The 19,777-nt window shown below is 42.3% G+C and overlaps 1 protein-coding gene across 3 annotated transcripts in view; it reads left to right on the top strand.

Annotated features, from left to right (window-relative positions):
- The first annotated feature begins 279 nt into the window (after positions 1–279).
- STARD13 (StAR related lipid transfer domain containing 13) overlaps positions 280–19,777 on the top strand; it is a 297,110-nt gene continuing 277,612 nt past the window's right edge. The window contains exon 1 of one of the 3 annotated variants that reach the window (XM_052671001.1): positions 280–403. The gene's annotated coding sequence lies outside the window, so the exon portion shown is untranslated. Of the gene's footprint in view, positions 435–19,777 lie in introns of all 3 variants that reach the window. The other 2 variants (XM_052671003.1, XM_052671002.1) reach the window with 2 other exon arrangements.

The raw sequence follows: 19,777 nt of genomic DNA, 5'->3' as shown, positions 1-19,777 counted from the left end.
AAGGCTGACTTTAAGGAGCAGTAGCACTGATATGGTCGGCAAACAGCTCTGCCTTTCCTCTGTCAAGGAAGGGATTTCCCCCCCGCCCCCAGCGCACTGTTTTGCCTTCTGCCCGGGGGGCTGCGGAGCCGGGCAGCCCCTGGAGCACCGTGTTTCACTGACACCAGTGTTCCTGCGGCAGCACGGTCACACAGAGCATATGCTGCCTGTGACAGGCATGCAGGGCTGTGCTTTTCCACACGTGCTCCCAAGGTCTCCCGATTGGTGTGCTCAGCAGAAGGGGCCGGTCCTTGAAGTCAGCTCCTGTGCCTATGACAGATAATATTTTCATGCAAGAAAAGAAAACCAGACTATCTGATGGACTGCATTATTTTTCCAGGCGGCTTGGAACTGCAACTGCAAAGTAAGAAGTTTTATGCTTACACTTCAAAACTGTGAGTGGAATTTAAACATCAGTTTTAAACAAATTTTTTTTTTAAAGTGGAAACTTTGCATGAAGTGTATATATCTGCACAATAACTTTCCATTATGGAGTGAGCTGTTGCTAATTCTCCTGAGATGAACTAATGATTGCTTTGGGAAACTTCACGGAGTGCTCGCTGCATTTGCGGCTCCACTCACAGACGTGTCCTGAGAAGGAAGATGCTCTTTTCAGTGCATGCAATTAGTCCAGCTGGACGTGGTTTCAAATTATCCACGCCACTGGAAAATGTGTCTGAGCAGGACTGGTTGTGCTGATGGAGAATCTCCTGGGAATTATCAGCAAATGTCAGGCCGGTCTGCGTGTCTTTGTCATGAGTGTCATTTGCTGGTTGCTTGTGTATGGAGAGGGATTAGGTGAAAACCTGCTGTTACCATTGTGTGGCACTGCACTTGTGAGGTGGGAAGGCTGCTGGTACCAGGTGTTAGCAAACTGGCCAATTAATGATGATTGCAGGAAATTAGTTTAAGACAGTATTGTCCACTGGGACGCAGATTTATAGAAATAATTTTAACAAAGAGATAGGTAGCACTTGTGCACAGGAGGCTCGTTCTTGTAGGTAAAACATTAATAGCCTGCTCTTTTTCACATGAGCTAAATAGGAGTAGTGGAATAGTTTTCCGTGGGAAAGCTGTAGGGGCTGATATCCAGCTCAGAAGTCCAAACCTGAGTTGGCAGTTAGTGGCCCCATATTTGTGTTATTTTCAGTTTCCTGTGGGAACTGCCCAATAATCCCTATGACCCTGTGCTGTTTACACACAATCTTAGGTGCAAAGACCTTTTCTGGATTCACATGAATGTTAATAAAAACTGGGACACGTGCTTTTAAATTGTTGTTTTGAAGCCAGAAAGATTGCCCCACCGCTATCTCTAGGTACTCCAGCACTCATATACAGTATGATTTTTGCTTAGAAAACAAGCAACTTAACATTTCTGAGCCTTGGCAAACATATTCCATCAGTTTATACTCCTATATTCTAGTGGACCCAGGTGAAATCCAAAGAAAAATTAGTGGTGTGTTACTGCTAAGTAGGTGTGGCAGAAATCCCATCCCTTGTGCTTCCACTGCCATTAGTCTGCATCTGGACACCTCCAGATCACGCAGCAACATAAACAGCATCCAAATGAGGTGTGGGCATACAACTGCATTTCTGCAGAATTAGTCAGAGCACATAAAGTGGGACGTGTACCAACTTTATACAGCTGGCAAAGAGGCAACTCAATCCATTGCCAAGTACAGAGTGAATGTCAGTATTTCTTTAACAAATGAACTGCTAGAGTAATTCTCTACCATTTCGGTACTCTTACTTCATTTGTTGAAGAGTTTTTGTTAGAACACTGGAATCTCTAAAGGCAGATTTATGGTATTGAGCCATGGCTGGGGTGAATCTGAACTTACTTGAAATATAACAGTGATAAATTTCCTTTGTCTTCATCCCTTTCCTCTACCTCTTGTTGGTCACTACAGCTGGAACACCCTAGATTTTTCCAGTAGAGCAAAAGACAATGTTTTTTCCCAAAGAATTTGGTTCTAACACAAAAGATACACCCACAGTGAAAATCCTGAATGTCAAGTACTCTGTCAGAGAGGCCTTCTTAGTTGAAAAGAGGAAATCCTGACGGGAAGAAGCATTAATCCAAACCACTAATAAAAGCATAATGAGTTAGTGTTCTGTAAAAACTAGTAACAATTTTATTTTGATAATATTAAAAATCAAACCTATATCGATTTTCTTTCCATTTTCTCAAAATAACAAATTGAGGGTGAAAGTAAATAAGCCTATGCAACATGCAGATATTCTTTCCAGTGGCCCATCATTAAAATGCTGATAAAGTGCTTTAAATAAAGGTCCTCTCTAACCCTTATAATGTAAAGTGTTTCCCCTCCGCACGACACATCCTGGTTCTTCTTGTTCCCTTAATTTGACAGTCTCAGTTAGATACTTTTACCTTGATGAACAGGCCAGATTCATAGCTAGGCAAGCGTGAATAAAGAATAACTCACTGAAGTCAATGACATGACCCTGGATTCGATCCAGTGTGACTGGAGTTGGAATGTGGCTCCATGCATGCAGCTGGCACCCGTGCCAGGCAAAGCAACGAGGTAAACAAAGAGATACTGCATGTTGCTAGCAGGACTGCCATGGTGCTGCCAGCTTCCAGTTGTGCTTTCACCTGGAACTTCTTCCAAAAGAAAAGATCTAACAGCATGATCTCAGCTCTGCCCCACCAACTTTACTTGTTATGTATCCTCACAGTTGTGTGAAGGGTGCCAAACTCTGACACGAGAGTCAAGCTACAAATTGTACGTGTTATTCTATTTCTTTTCTCCCGCTCAGAAATATTTTAGGTTTTTTTTTCTCCATGACTTCTAGGTTTATGCTGTTCTTTGCTGGTAATGTCGTTTCAGGAAAGTTTATTTCTGGCTGTGAAATTGCTGCTCTTTGTGATATTCTGGGATGTCCCAGAAGCTTCTTCCCAATTCCTAGATAAAGCTCTTTTTCCTTTGCTATATTGTGATGATAACTGCACTGCTCCCATGGCCACCTACGCAGCAAAATAACTCCCAGCTTTTTGTCATGGAGAGACTAATGGGAATGTTTTGTACTATAGGTGGGGCTTCCTTATGACTGCTTTGATTTTCCTGTTCTGGGTGCTAGGCAAAGTTGCTGCCTAAAGAGAGGCTGAGTTTTATGCAGCTGTCCAGAGGCAGTCCCATCTCATCAAATTCTTCCCAAAGGAGTAATTTGGCCTTGTATGAGATGGGAGAATCACCTCACACTTAAATTCCTGGCCAGACATCGCTGCTTTATACCTTTATTGCTGCAGTTAAAGAACTGAATTCTGTGAAATGTGCGCTCATGACAGTTCATCTCTGCTAGTTGGAATTGCCAAAGCGTGGAAGGATCTTCAGGGGAAGACTTTAAATGGGATCTGGTGTGAGGATGATTTCCTGGTTACTCTGAATGGGAGACATGCGTGGGATGTGCATATTTTAAGGAGCTCATTACAAATGCTATCTGCTATGTGAACTTCTAGGGCCTCTTCAGTTTCTAAGTATTCAGCATCACCAAGAAAAAAACAGCAGAGCCAAAAGGCAGGGTCTGCATGTTCTTTGCTGCATAACAAGTTCCTGGAATGAAGTGCATTCGTATCTACCACTGAAGTGGGAATTATATGAAGCTAAGGCACAGCTGAACTGTACTTAAAGCAGTTTCTTTTGAAGCGCTTTTTATCATTACTGGGATATTTTTGTGCTGTGTGGGTGTGCTCTCAACAACAGCACTCTATTAGTCCAAAATAACTTACTAAGGTCAGTCTGTGTGGCTATACAGTTTACCTGTAACACAAAATGTTCATATGATACATGCTGCCTATCAAATCTTTCAAGTTTTAGAAAATCTCATCTTCTATAGTGATTTATCATACTGTTGCATCTGGTGCTGATGAGAAGAAGGTATCACGGGCTATTGTTTTGGAATAAGCAGTTTCAGAAGGAAACAAAAAAAGTCTTCCTGATATTTTTAGTTTTAAAATGAATTCCACAAAGGTGTTTGTAAGATGGGGCACTTGTCGTGTAGTTGGGTCAGTAGGATTATGGAAGGGATCAAACAGAAGAGAAGCAGTCGCTTAGCACATACCAAGTTATCAAATTTAAAGAGTTTGTGGACATAAGAGATAACACCTTGACTGCAACACTGGTAAATATCACTGTTTTTCCAGGCCTGAGAAATATCACACTACAAAATCGTAAAATCTTTGTGAATTTTGGTCCTCTGATTCACCTGAGAGAAGCAGTCCAGGGGCTGTGTATGAAAGGAAGGGAGATACAAGGCAAGGGAAAGCACAGAACAAACAGTTTTGCTAATGCTACACAAATGCTTCTTGAGGCTGAAAATGAAAAGTACACAATCTGGCAGGGAAAAAGATGAGCGTGTGAGTAAAAGTCATGTACCTCTGATGTTGTTTTCTACCTTCTGTGCTATGTGCTTCGTGCCTTAGGGAGAATGAATAATACTGTTTTGAAGACAAATTAAGTTACCTTAATAAATGCATAATGCATTGTTTTGAAGACAAATTAAATTACCTTAATTAAATTGCTGATTGTGGGATCTCAGAGAAAAAAAAAAAAAAAAAAAAAAAGAAGTATTCATGTGCCAAAGGTCACACCGTTGTAAGGAGGATGTGTGGAGAAGGTGCACCACTGAGCAATCCAGCAATCCATTATCCATAGGAAGAAGCCAGGAAAATTAGATGGATCCTAAATACAGTTGACCATAGAACTTTTACAACCACATCTTTTAATATCATTTCAAACTCTTTGAGTGCCACTTCATTGTGTCCTGAAATTACAGCACCTTGAATGACATTTCTTGCCATCACAGAAACCTACCTCTTTCTACACTTTGTGTCTCATATACAGACAGCAACTGATACAGTTTGAGATACGTCTGTCTCACTATGAGCAAAGTGCTAAGAGCCTTTTCCCTGGAATATTGTTACTGCGACACAAACAGAAGAATGAAGACAATTGTAAACAACTGGCATTTAAAGATTTCAGCTGTAGCCAAACAAGCATCACTGGCTCAAATATTTTGTAGTTTGGCCTAAGAAAAACAGTCTGAAAAACCCTTTGCAGATTGTCTGTCACAATTTCAAGATGAAACTTTAAATTCCAATCTCTATCTTTACATCTTAATTCATATCTTTGTGCCTTCGTATCATTATGGCTTTGCACCTCCCTTAATATTTTCATAGCTATTGTTCCTAACCAGCAGATCTGAGATCCACTTGATTAAAATGCTGATTCCTAGAAAGAAATGGGGATTTACCTTTTGAGCAAGGCAGCAATTCTAGTCTGTATTTTAGTCAAGAAAATTCATCTCAAAAGAAAATCTAGGCAACTAAAAAAGAGTAATTAAAGGAAACATCAACATTCGTGGTTTTTAAGCACTACATGAAGGATGGCTAAAGCAAGGAGTTCACTTCTGTTTTGAGCAAATTCACTAAACCTAATGGGAACAGAGATAACTTATAACAAAGGTAAACTCAAAGTTAGGTATTGCAGATTCTTTAGAGAACTCCCCCATGTGTAATTCCTGCCTTTTAAGCATTCTGTGATGATGCACAGCAACAGCAAGTGCCCATGGCTCTGGCTTGGGGGGAAAGATAAGGATATTCTGTCCCTCGTTGTTTCAAGAGAGTGGTAGTGGAAAGGTGGACTGTGACTGCATTTGCTGGAATCTGACTACATTTTAGATGAGAACTTCCATTATATGATCACTCAGAGGGTGGTGACACACTGGAACAGGTTGCCCAAGGAGGCTGTGGATGCCCCATCCCTGGAGGCATTCAAGGCCAGGCTGGATGTGGCTCTGGGCAGCCTGGTCTGGTGGTTGGCAACCCTGCACATAGCAGGGGGTTGAAACTGGAGGATCATTGTAGTCCTTTTCAACCCAGGTCATTCTATGATTCTGTGAGCAGGGTTATCAGCATCAGGGCTCTTCCAAACAAACGATTCCATGATCAAAGATCAGCATAGTCTGACATGCCTGAACACAAGTATCAGTGTTCAAGATGCCTGTGCTGTTGGTGTTTCATCATTTTAATTGCTAGAGGTTAAGCTCTATTCTGCCAGCTGCACGCAGGCAGTGGCTGTACACCTACACAGTGTGTGTTTGTGCTCTGCTGGACCTGCTCTACTCCCCTAAAATACCCATGACCTCAGCATATAGGTGCTTTAAGCAAGCCTGCCTTCCTGCAGGGCAGAGGTAGGTCTTAACCCTGCCCACTCTTAGTGCTCAGTCTGAGACCTGTGATGCCTCAGGTGGTGAGTATCAGGCATGCTAAAACTCACCCAGAAATTTTAAGTAAATACATAAAGGTAGCATGTTTTTGATTCTTGCTGTGTCTACATCCCAGCATTGACTGAATAAACATCTAGATGTTAAAAAGGGGAGAAAATGGGATCCCAACTTGTAGAATGTTTTATGTAGATTATTTGCATGCACAACTCACATAGTCAGGAACAGTGATTTCAGAAGCTGCCAGCATGGCTGCTCAGTACTGAAGGGAGAGAGCAGCTTTCCTTCTTCCAGGTCCTCAGTACAATTTTCTGCAACATTGAAGTTGGCAGTCTGTAAGTGATATATTTACTCTTCATTGCTGCTCTTCATTGGGGTTTACAGCTTTTTGGATGTACATGCCACCTTTCTTTTTTTTTTTAATTTTGAAATTGAGTTGCGTTTACATTTTCTCCGAAATGCTGAATGGCCAAATGCTTCCAAGAAGTATCTCCATGGAATTGAGATGCTGCTCCATACCCTTTACAAATGTAAATTAACTAATCTTACTGGAGTAATTGGCAGAAAAGTAATTTCTCTTTATCATGACAAACAGTATTGCAGTATAAGAGTAATGACTACAATTTAAGTAGCTATGAATTGTGCATTAGGGAGCTCTAGGCCTGAACATTGCTCACAATGAAATTTAAATTGCATTTTTTTCTGCATCTAGCTGTTTATAAATAACACTGTGGTTGCAAACACAATAGTAATTTTTGTCACCAATTTCTTATTGACATTGACAGTAGAAACGAAAGATGTAACTAGCTGAAGGTCTGTGCAGTAAATAGAGGCTAAATTATCTTTTATTGCACTCAGACTTCACCAGAAATAGAAACAAATCAAAACCCTAGAACCAACCACAAGATGAAGTGTAAGCATTTGGAAAAACTAAGCAAATATTTAGCAGTTAGGATCTCGTTTCACAGCTGGTGATATATTAAAAAAAAAAAAAAAAAAAAAAAAGAAAACAAAAAAAACTGGATTAAATGTTCCGTGAACTCTATCATATAAATTTAGATTTTTATACAAATTTCTGGCTCGGATCTAACTCTAAGCCTACCTGACAACCACAGGCAATCTAAAAGCAAAGAGTAAGTGGTTTGATAAGTATTGCAGCAGCCTCCAAATCTTGCTAGATCATGTGTGCTGAAGGAGTGTGCTTGTACAGGTGTGCTGTAAGCTCTGCACCTTTCATTCGTGCTTGATGTGCTCCATCCTTACGTTCACTGTGCAACATCACCGCCTTACAGTTCAGCATTCTCACTTATAATCATTTACAGAAAGCTCGTGAGAGTGATCTTCCTGAGAATGAGGGATGGTCTTGCTCTTAGGCATGACTGTTTTTGCATCCAAGTGATGTGATACAGAGCACCAGCTGCCATGGTGTGAACCATGGTTTGATCTTCCTGGAAGGCTGGAGCTCCAGATCTGGTAACTGTTCCTGACATAGGCTTTACTAGGGGATTTTATCTGTGGACATTGAATTGGTGATGGCATTTCTCAGCAATGTCAAAGCAGGTTAATCTGCTCATACAGTCATAGAATCATAGAATCAGAGTGGCTTGGATTGGAAGGGACCTCAAGGATCATGAAGCTCAAACTCCCCCACAGCAGGCAGAGCCACCAACCTCCACATTTAATACTAGACCAGGCTGCCCAAGGCCCCATCCAACCTGGCCTTGAACACTGCCGGAGACAACTACAGTGACAGCCATCCCCACCTTGCATTTCAGTTAGGTAGTTAAGAGTTAAAGCCCAGCCTCCCTCAAATCCTCCACATATCTGTGCTGCAACTGAAGCTTGTGGCTCAGGATGACTCTTGTGAGCTACTGAGAGGCTGAAATGGACAAGGAAGGAACTGCAGCACCTTTCACAGCATTGCTGGGCTGTCCTGCTAGGTGGACTCTGACATCACATACAAGGAGGGCAGGGAGGATGTATAGGCAGGGTGCCCAAGGTTTGTCCTGTATCCTGCACAAGGTAACACCAGAGCCACAGGTGGCAGCCAGATTTGCTATAGAAACATTCCAGACTTCAGCCATTGTCCTTCAGTCCAGGTGCAGTATCCCCATGTCCAGCAACCTTCTGCTTCTCAGATTGCTTGAGAAATGCAACACCATCCAAACAGAGAGAAATAAAATAGCATATTTTCTTTGTATATGTTTAAAATGCCTTTTATTACTCTACAGCTGAGCCACAGCCCTCTAATTTGCAATAGCAATAAATCCTCAAGGGGGAGATTAAAAGAGAAAAAAGTTTATTCAGGCAGGAGATGGTGTAGGTAAAACAAATATGTGAGATGGCATCAAGAAATCTACAGCAAAGCAGACATGGGCACTGCTATACGATGTTTGTTGACTCAACTAAATGGGAATGAGCATCTATTACATTTCTATAAATGAGGCAAAAGTAATCATAAGTAGAGGTAAACTAGCTTCAGTGTACATATCAGCTCTGCTGCAGGCTCCTCTGTGTAAGGGGATAATTTAATCTTGTAAAGAACTTTTTTGCTGCAGTCTGTGAATTAGTTAACATAGCTTGTATACAAGCTGTTAAAAAAAACACAGCTGTTCTTCTAATCATAGAATTGTGGAGGTTGGAAGGGACCTCAGGAGATCATCTGGTCCAACTCCCTGCTAAAGGAAGTTCACTGCAGTAGGTTGCACAGGAAAACATCCGGACAGATTTTGAATATTTTCAGAGAAAGACACTCCATCACCTCTCCAGGCAGCTTCTTCCAGTGCTTTGTAACCCTGAATGTAAATATTTTTTTCTTCCTGTTCAGATGGAATTCCCTGTGTTCCAGTTTGTGCCCATCACATATTGTTCTGTCACTGGGCACCACTGAAATGAGCCTGGCCCCATCCACTTAACGCCCAGCCATTAGGTATTTATAAACATTGAGATCCACCCTCAGTCTTCTCCAGGCTGAAGAACAGGTCTCAGCCTTTTCTCATACAGGAGATGCTCCAGACCCTTTATCATCTTTGTGACCCTCCACTGTACTCCTTCTAGGAGATCCCTGTCTTTTTCAAACTGGGGAGCCCAGAACTGGACGCACAGTATTCTACATGCGGCTTCACCAGGGCAGAGTAGAGGGGGAGGATCACCTTCTTCAATCATGTTCACTTTAATGTACCCTAGGATCCCGGTCTTCTTATCCACTGGCTCACACTGCTGGCTCATGGCCAACCTGTTGTCCACCAGGACCACCAGGTCCTTCTCTTCAGAGCTCATTTCCAGCAGGTCAGCCCCAAACCTTTGCTGATGCATGCAGTTATTTTTCCCCAAGTATAGGACTCTATGCTTGCCCCTGTTGAACCTCTCCAGGTTCCTCTCCACTCAGCTATCCAGCCTGTCCAGGTATAACTGAATGGCAGCACCGCCTTCTGGTGTGTCAGCCACTCCTCCCAGCTTTGTATCATCAGTGAGCTTGATGAGTGTGCATGCTATCCCTTCATTCAGGTCACTGCTAAAGATGTTGAACAAAACCAGACATAGCACTAACTCCGCTCTTGTAGCTCCTTCTCCAGATCTAATTCCAAGTGGGCCTTAGCCTTCCTTGTGGCATCCCTGCATGCCATGACATAGTGTTCCTATATTCTTCCCCAGTGGTCAGACCCCTTTTCCACATTCCATAGACTTTCTTCTTCCTTTGAGTTTTTCCTTGCTCATCCATTTGGGTTTCCTGCCACCTTTCCCTGATTTCTTAGTATTAGGGCCGTACTGATCTTGAGCTTGAAAGAAGAGGCTCCTGAATGCCAACCAACTTTCTTGGTCTCCCTAACCTTCCATTATTCTTTCCTAAAAAGTACATAGCCATCCATGACAGCTTTCCAGTCATGGAGCTATCTCACTATGTCTCCATCCGTGATCAAGATTGATTGTGGCCCTGCAACCACACACAGATCTTTAATCTTCCCCGATTATTCCGTATGCCTTGTGGATATTGACCCTCATAGGGAAAGGATTTAAAAGATCAGCAGAAGAAAATACAGACTGAAATAGCACCAAAGAGACAAATGAATAATTTTATTAATTCATGACTCTTCTGCAGTGTTTTCTGAAGTGTCCCTTTTTCCCTTTATTACTGCTCGGCAACTTTAGAGAAATACAGATATCACAGGTGGCTTATGCCCATGAAGGAGCAAGGTACAGTCTCAACAGGCTAGAGATGCAGATCCCCACGCTGCCAAAAAAAGCAGTAGCTTCATGATTAATGGAAGAAATAGTTTCATGTGGCAGCTGGTGAGAATTTACCTTGAAAAAACTGAATATTCATTCTGAAAACAAACACCTTGAAACTGGTTGTAATTGAAAACTGCTACAGCAGAGCAAATTGGAAACCTTTTAAAAATACATCAAATGTTTCTCCTTAACTGAGACCAGCCCATTAGCTTCATCTGAACATAAATATTTTGAGTCACAAATTTTTTGATAGAAATCTACAGTTACCTTTGCAATATTGCTGGTATCCATCTACTTAGTAAAGATTTTGACTTCATTAGCTACTTAATCATCTGAAATAGTCTATTACCAAATGCTCCAGGAGAACAATGTCTGTGTCAGATTCTGCAGCTGTTTGGCTATGTGTCTAATAACCTTTTATATTTCAGACCCTGCAGAAATTAGTCATTGAAACCTTTCTTCATTCAATCAATCCCCAGATAGCAAATATGGCCAAATTAAATCTTGCTGTCGAGCTGTCTTCACAGTTTTCATCCTCATCTGAGACTTAGATTACTCCAAAGACTATGTCAGCAATTTGTGTTCCTCCAAAATATTTTATAAGTTTTGTTTTTAAGGTTGTGTACTGGTGTGTGTGGTGACTAATGGAAACTCTGTCCTGACCCAGCACTGCAGAAGCAGGCACTGGCATGTGATCCAGCCAGCAATCTTATCTGATGATGAACTTCCAAACTGCCAACTTCCATACCCATCAATTCTATGTAAATGGGACTGTTTTATTCCTTGTTCCTCTTCCCATTTCTCCATAAGGTTGCCTGCTGGATGGAACCTCAAGAATGTGACTATGAGCCAGGAAAACATTCTCCATGGTCTGGACAGCTCCATGTCTTTTCTCTGGCTGCTACTACTGACATGCGTGGGAGACACTGTAGGGTCAGAGCTACAGAACTGCAGCAGGAGAATCCCCAGAAATTTGGCAGGGCCTAGGAAGCATACAAAAATATTAAAAGACCATGTGTCCATTTGTCCCGGTAGGGCTGCGCCCGTAAGTAAATCCCAAATCTTTTCTGCATGTGAGGTATCTCTGGCCAAATTGGCCAAAAAGGCGAGTTCTTCTTAACTGTGCTTTTCTGACTGAGAGCTTGAGTGCTTTCAGCTCAGAAGCCAAGGAACGGCTTCTAAGAAGCTCAAGCCTCATAGGCCAGTGCAATGAAGAAACAAGAACACTGGGATTCTGAACGGGGAGAGTAATCAATGCTCATCCTCATTTAAATAGCAAATTGTGTAGCTGTGAAGTGAAATAACTTAGTATCTAGTTTGTTCTCCTGCCACTGCTGCTCTCTCCACAGCATTCCTTTGTTATGAGTTCAGCCTGTATCATCTCTCACCGTTGCTGATTCCAGATTAAGCTGGCCAAGAGGCAGACAGGACAAGGAAAACTGCTGCATTTTGCAGAGCGCAAACCAAGAATGCTCAGTGACCTTCCCAAGCATTCAGACTCCAGAGAGAAGAGTTCTGTCTTATGGGTGACAGGGAAGATTCTGCAGCTGGCTGGGGGTGGGAAAACAAAAAGGTGTTTTTAAATTTATGTTGTTAATGAGAGATTAGGGTGGGTCTCTACAGCTAAAAAGGCAAAGGGCAAATGGAGGTCAGGACTGTTACACTGGTTCAGCAGATATCTCCCAGACTTCCTGGAGATGATGGTAATGAGAGCACATAGTCTCTGGCCTACCATTAGGGAAAATTGCCAATGTTAGGAAGACTTTTCCCTGCAGTACAGTGAATGCCCTGATGGTCAGATGGCTTAAAAGCCCCACACTTGCCTTCACTGAAGGTTGGGGATATGAGATGACAACATGTGGGAGAACTAGAAAGTAGAAAGAAAGTATAAGCAAAAGCTCACATTCACCTACCCAGTGTCAGATGATCTTGAGCTGCAGGACAGATCTGTGGGGAAGATGAGAAAGCCAACTAGCTGACCTTTAGAAACCAAGATGCAGAGAGCTTTGCTTTGTATCAATTTAAGTGAAGTTGTTCAAAGGGTGCTGAATATTGCAGTGAGGATGGAATGCCAAGAGTGTTGGTGGCTTAACGTTACCAGGATCTGGCCTTCGTAAAGCAAAGCATAAGCATTATCAGTCTAGAGAGACATCCCTTCTGCTGTTGCCTCCTGGGCTGCTGCGTTGTTACAGAAACTGTAAAATGACAAAAATGTCTAAGCAATGTTTTAGTGATGTTACACCTAACTGTAAGCATATTGGCATTCCACCTACATATTACTGTTGAGCAGTCCACATTATTTGAGTTACTTTCTTTAGGAAGACAAATCCGCGTACTGCCTTCAAGGAAGTATCTGGTTTTCCCAAGCCCGGTTACTGCACATTCTCAAAACTTCTCATTTCCCTTCTGCCTACCACCTGCCCAAGTATTCTTTGTCTTTTTCATCCTCCAGGTCTATTTCTGTACCAACCTTTCTCTCTCTGTGCCTAATGCATGTGTTATCCTATCAATTATGACACATTCCCAGTGTTTAATTTCTTCTTTCAAGCACAGATAGCAGTCCATGGAAAATTGCCACTTGCATTGTTGATTGTTTCATTTATTCCAAAGCATATCCTTATCCAGGTTCAGAAACGTCTGTTTCACATCTCCGTTATTTGATGTTACTTCTCATCCCTTCTTGCTTTTCTGCTTCCTGCTCCCTTGTTTCAATTCTCTGTGTTCATCTGATTTACACTGTCAGCTCTGCCAGTCAAAGACATTTGCCCCACTTCTCATCCTAGTTATGGAGATTTACTCTACCAAGTGAGAGAAAGAGGAGGCATTCTGGTATTACTGATACACCAGGGTCTGAATCTGGGACTGATTTCTCTTTTTCAATAGCATATATGATTCTGGCAATATAATTGAATAATAGCCTGTTTTTATTTAGAGTATTCAATAGCAAATTCAAAACCTTTAGAAGGAAGATGAATCCTGAAAACTGTGCTTCTTTTTGTACTTGTCTGTCTAATTAAGTCATCTGAAAAATGGAAGAAGCTAAAGAAGCTCCTGTCAAGAAAGTCAGAACTGGAAATAGGATGGTATTCCCTGTCATGTAAGCCATCAAACCCAGGTGACAGACAGGCTAGCCTTCAGAGACCTGCTGCCGAGAAGACTTTAAAGACTAAGTTTCTTCAAAACATTAAAAAATATTTTAACACTTCTAATCTCAGGAAGGCGACTGGTCTTTGTTTTCTGGAAGACATGAAGCTATGGAGAGGAATAGTGTAAAACCTTCAGTTCACTGAGATCAAAATATTTTTCCATTAAATACAGGCGTACCCTAGCTTCAGCCTTCCTGAGTACTTTTATTTCATCTGGTATTCAGCTCACTGAAGCTCAGTTTTCTGAAAGCATCACACTTTGGCTGAAAACACAGCATGGCATTTTGCCAGATGTAATGATTTAGATATTTGTATGCTTACTTGACTTGCTTTCAATGGATTTAACTACTGGGTTTTGTACCGTCAGCTCCTTACATTCCTGCAACAAACTCTTTCCTGTTATGCACCAGGTCTCCTGAACTCCTTGCCTCTACAGGTTAGGGGACACTGAAAAAATGCGTAACCCTAGAGTGTGATGACAGCTTTTGCAAAGCATGTTGTTGACTGGTGCTGATTTGAGCAACAACAGGGAATTAAGCCTGGCCAGCTTTGCCTTGTGTATATTGGAGCTGACTCACAGGAGGGATAAACTCTCCAGAGCTACTGAAATCCACTGCATGAGATACCCATACAGCTTTCTTCCATGAGACAGAGGGGGGAGAAGAGACAGAGAAGACATGAAAATAAGAGTCTGTAGGCCTTTGTAAGTAATGAAAGGGGGAAAAAAAAAAAGTTTTGCTGAAGTGCCTTTTTCAGCTGCAGGCATTTTCTGAATGGGCACGATCCATAGAGCTTGCAGGACAGAGTAGTGCAAAAGGCAGGCATGGGAAGCACCTGCCCACCATCCGTGCACATTTTCTTGTGGGCTGCATTCTGGTGACCACAGTCATCTTCTACTATGCTACATAGCTCAATTCCTTTCATGGCCACAACACTGCTGTCAAGAAGAGCCATCAGTAATGGAAACAAGCAGTGAACTGACACAGGTGTAACAGTGACAGATATTAAAAATATTCCTAAGACATTCACCATCCCCTCTTTTGTGTGTGGATTCATTTCTGGCTCTTCATGGTCTCCCTGACCTTGCCAAGTATCTGTGTGATGGTGACACTCCAGCTGTGAGTTATGACTGAAGTTATGAATCTGTGCTGTCCTGTTTTATGATGATCATTTATCATTTGTATTACAGTCATGCTTAGAGGCCTCAAGCAAGATCAGGGTCTCATCGTACTAGTCACTGTATAAACATGTAGTGAGAGACAGTGAAAAGATCACAAACAAAAGGTGGGAGGAGGAACAGAAAGACAGAGATGTGAAATGCGTTCCCTACAGCAACCCAATGATAGTACCAGGGCAGGAAACAGCAGCACTCGTGTTCCTTAGCTTCAACCTGACTGTGCCCACACCAGCTTCCACCATCTGTTGCTCATCCACATCCTCCTCACCTGGCACTGTGTAGGAATGGTGGGTTCCACCTTCTTTATGCCTCTGCCCAGACCTGAAAAGCTTCTAAATTAAGGCATGGGTCCTGCAATGACACTGCTGCCTCTGCGGGTCACTGATTCTACCGCCCTTTGAAAACTGTACTCCTTCCTTCCACCATTTTGCACTGTTGACCTGATAGCTGTTGTTGACAGCACAATTGTTGGCTATCGCCTCTAAAGTGAGAGCTCATGACTTCATTCCATTTCAGAGCAAAATAGAACAGGTAATAGAAGACAACTGCTGTCATACATGTAAACAAGTTATCTTTGGTGATACAGCAAGACCAAAAATGTACTAAGCCAAAATCATAGAGGCATACCATGGATTAGCTGCATCCTAACCTCATTTATGGGGTTTAGAGCTTCTTTCTGGATATGCCTAAACAAAACCCTTGCTTTTCCTTTGCAGCAATTAGGGCAGTATTTCCCTCCTTTTTAAACTGTCATTGAGCTGAGCTTAGCCTAAAAGCTGGCTTCGTGGAATGGGATCAGTCCTGTGATAACATGAATTATACACTGAACATGGCACTGAAAATTTTTCAAGCTAACCATTCTGAAGTGCAGAATTGTATGTAAGAAAGAAAAATGAGATGCAGACTTGGCCCATAGATTTTTTTTTTAAGAGGAAAGAGCCAGACTTCACCTATGGAAATACTTGGTTGTACGTTTAGAAATAAAAATACTCAGAGAGCTATTAATCCTGAGTAAAGCAACCAAGAGCAGGCAGGCACACAGGGATGGAAGCAGGGTGACATGGGTGACATGGGTGACAGGTGGTAAAGCGAGGGACCTGAGAGAGCAGTGACATCTTACAGTGGCTTTTACAGTGCTTGCAGGACTCCAAGGTCTGAGAAAAGAAACAGAAGGTGCTGATCTCGAGGGGCCTGCAAAATGCAAGTTGTATCTAAGAAACATGGAAGCATTAAGCTAGACCACTGTCTGGGCTACGCAGCGTGCACAGCCCTCACCAAGCCTCTGTCCTAAGGAATTCACCAGGAAATGACATGACTTTTATTTCCAGGTGAATATTCAGGCTGTCTTGCAACTTCTGAGCTTTCTATTGGTGTTTTTGTGACAGAAAATACTTTAGATAAAAGCAACATATTGTCCTCCATTCGCTTAATGTTAGTGCTGCAGTTGTGGCAGGTAGGGCTGGGCAGGTATTTTCTGCCTCCTAGGTTAATCCTCAGAATCACAAATACATTCAAGAGGTTTTCAAAACTTAGTAATTCCTCACTTCTACTTGGAGCCAGGGGCCAGCCAGACTGCCCTGCTCCAGTAGCTGTGTCTGCTCCCTCTCTCTTCATAACACACTTCAGCCTGTGCTGATTCTGTTTGCATTGTACTGTTACTGTATAATGCCACGAGGAATGGAGACTTTCCCCACAGATGTGTTTAAAAGATTTTGTGCTTCTTCATTCTTCTCCACGGACACAAATAACATCACAGCATGTCTGCATCAAGTCCTTTCTTTAGTAAGGTGGTCCACTAACAGCTGGTTCCTCATCCCCTGCAGGATATCTGCTGCTGTGTAATTCTGAAATCTCCCTGAAGTCCCTACTGTCATACATCATTCGTATGAATTTTTCTGCCATTTTGTGACAAAAGTAACGTCTGGCTTTCTCCAGTTCCTTGAAACTAGTTTATGATTTGACATTTATTAGCAGCACAAGCCTTTATTTTTAATTTACAGTGGAAAACTACAATCACTGAGTGTTTTCCACGTTGCATTGCCTTTTTAACATCTCCATCCTTCTTTCTTTTCTCCATCCCTTCCTATTTTCATAATATTGCTGCATATTTCAGGTATTCCTATTAGGAGTGCTTGCTGGAAAGGGAATTACCAGCAGTATTTCCGATACTGATTTGTCTGTCAATAGCATGTTTTAAGTCACTTAATTTTGCAAATTTGAAAGCTAAAACACAGTCTTCAGAATGGCTGTTTCCTGTTAATCTAGGAACAAAATCAGAGATTTTCTCAGGTACTTTTTTTATTCCTTCTATAAAATGGGCACAAGAGGTGGTGATGGCCTTTGCAGTCAACAAAATCCCCAGTGCCCCAGCAGTGATGTCATACTGCTTCACTCAGTGGTGGTTGAAGCAGCCTTAGCCCAAAATGAACCATCAGACTTTCCAAAAAGCCATTTCTGCTTTTTTTTTTTTTTTTTCGTAAGCCAGTGATAATCCCAATGCTTCAGTCTGGTTGTTAAACCTGGCTTGGTTAAACCAGTCTGGTTTACCTTTCCCTTGCTTTGAACCTTTGCTGCCTCTCTCTGTTCCCCACTGTTCCTGAGTTATGTTTCTCCCTTACTATCAATGTAGCCCAGCAATCATATTTGCCACTTCTGCAGTATCTTTCTCAATGAATTCTCTCCTGGAAAAGGGTACCCACCCTATACAAGCAGACACTGAATGAGCTGTAGGACTCTTCTTACCTTTTCAGTTATAATTTCAGATGCACTATGAAGTTGCAGTGTGCAGTTCTTTGCATCACCAGCTGCCAAATATAAGCCTGATACTCTCAGGAGTATGCAAGTATCAGCATAACACGTTTCTTCGGCCAATAAAATTTTTATAATGCTTCAGCCAACATTTAGTAATTTGGCAGCAATGTAAAGGTCTCAAAGACCACATCTTAGGGCCTCTTGTGAGGTGAAGAGCTTGCATGTGTTTGGAAATCCATTTGGGTTAAATTTTTTGACAGAAGGGACTGGGGCTGTTCAGTCTGGGGAAAAGGAGGCTGAGGGGAGACCTTATTCCTCTCTTTCAATATCTGAAAGGTGCTTACGGCAAGAGCGGGTTGGTCTCTTCTCACCAGTGACAGGTGACAGGATGAGGGGAAATGGCTTCAAGCTGTGCCAGGGTAAGTTTAGGTTGGATATCAGGAAACACTTCTTTACAGAAAAGGTTGTGAAGCACTGGCATAGGCTGCCCAGGGAGGTGGTTGAGTCACCATCCCTGGATGTGTTTAAAAACCATTCGGATGTGGTGCACAGGGACATGATTTAGCAGAGGGTTGTTGGAGTTAGGGTAGGATGGTTAGGTTGTGGTTGGACTCGATGATCTTTAAGGTCTTTTGCAAACTGAGCAATTCTATGATTCTACCCAATGGCTAAACACACTGCTATAAGGAAAGGGAACTAGGAGAGGAGAAGGGGAATTACTATGGTCAAGAGCCTTGGATGCATAGCAGACTTGCAGGCACTATGCTGGGAATTCATCTGAAATACAAGAGTGATCAAAGTTTCTTCAAGTATGAGATGCAGAACAAGTAGCAAGCAGAAATTTAGGGTACCTGGATTTGTTATTTCCACTTCCCATTGAGAAATAAATAGCGCTGATGCAGCTCACTGTCTGTAAAGCAGCTTCACAAGGAAAGCTGGCAGAGCTGAGCTGCTTGTTGGCATATCCTCACTGCTAGAAATCTGGTCACCCAGATTGCTCTGGGACTTCCTTCCTGGCTCCTCCTTTGGAAACACACAGTAGATACAGCAGCAGCAGTGTGAAGATGTTTGGTGATAAAAATCAACTTTGATGACTTTTGCTGAGACGTACCCATAAGCACCTTGGCTGGTGCAGTTCTTATAGGCTGTTAGCATTTAGCAAACAACCCAATGTTACATGTAAGCAAGCAAGGTCTTGCAGGCTGGATCACAAGCACAACACAACAGTTAATTGCAGTGAAGTAAATATTACACCTGTGCGGTGGAAGTGTGGTATTAAAGCCATAAAGGAAACAGAACTGAGCTCCTATGTGGATAAATCTATTGCAGTGTCTATTGCTGCTAAATGACAAAATCACAGTTGTAACAATATGGAAATGGAAATGTAATTGTGTTTAAAATTGTGTAATCATTAAAATCTGTATAAATTTTGCTCACTCAAACACAAGCAACGACTGCTTGACACCTGCTTGAAACATTAGCATAATATTCGTGCCATATGGTTGGCATTTTCTCATTCTTATATCTGTCACTCTTCATTCCTGTCAGCTGCTCATGAGAACTTGCCAGATAATATCTGCCCCATTGCCAGAAATTTCTAACAGCTGGTGTGGTACCGGTTAAACACTCTGCAATGTTGCAAAGTTTAGTGCTCCTGTCTGTGCATTAGAAAGCTGGTTCTCGGAGCAGATGCTTAGCTTTGTTTTTACATTAACTTCAGTCTGCTTTTGTGACCACTGTGTGTTTTTATGCTCTGTCATGCTGCTGTCTTCTGTGAGATAAGTGAGCTCAACAGAGTCCTGGCTTTGGCAGCATTAAAACACTTAAGCTGGCATTGCAAACCTTGTGTAAAAATCTGCTCTGCTCTCTGCTTTGTTGCTAAAGATGGGCTTGGAGGGTACAGAAACCAGTTCAGGCCAATATCTCAGTTTCCTACACCCCTATGTGCCTCCGTGCAGCACTGAGTTGTACATCTACTTGATGCCCTTAAAGCCACTGAGCACCAGACTCTGAAATTGGCATGGGGAGAACTCAGTACCCCAGTGAGTCACCTGGGGGAACCAAGTCACAACGTGGGCTAAAGGACAAGTACTGCATGGACACAGTTTAGAGCTTTGCCTCCTCCAGCTGGGGGAGGACATGGGGCCCTTGCTAGCAACTCGGTTTGCAGCTGGAGAGCAGCCCCAGA

The sequence above is a fragment of the Tympanuchus pallidicinctus genome, unplaced genomic scaffold (assembly GCF_026119805.1).
Source record: "Tympanuchus pallidicinctus isolate F22 unplaced genomic scaffold, pur_lepc_1.0 scaffold11, whole genome shotgun sequence".
NCBI classification, from domain to species: domain Eukaryota; kingdom Metazoa; phylum Chordata; class Aves; order Galliformes; family Phasianidae; genus Tympanuchus; species Tympanuchus pallidicinctus.
Note: the sequence above shows the minus strand (reverse complement) of the source record. Positions and strands in the feature narration are given on the sequence as shown.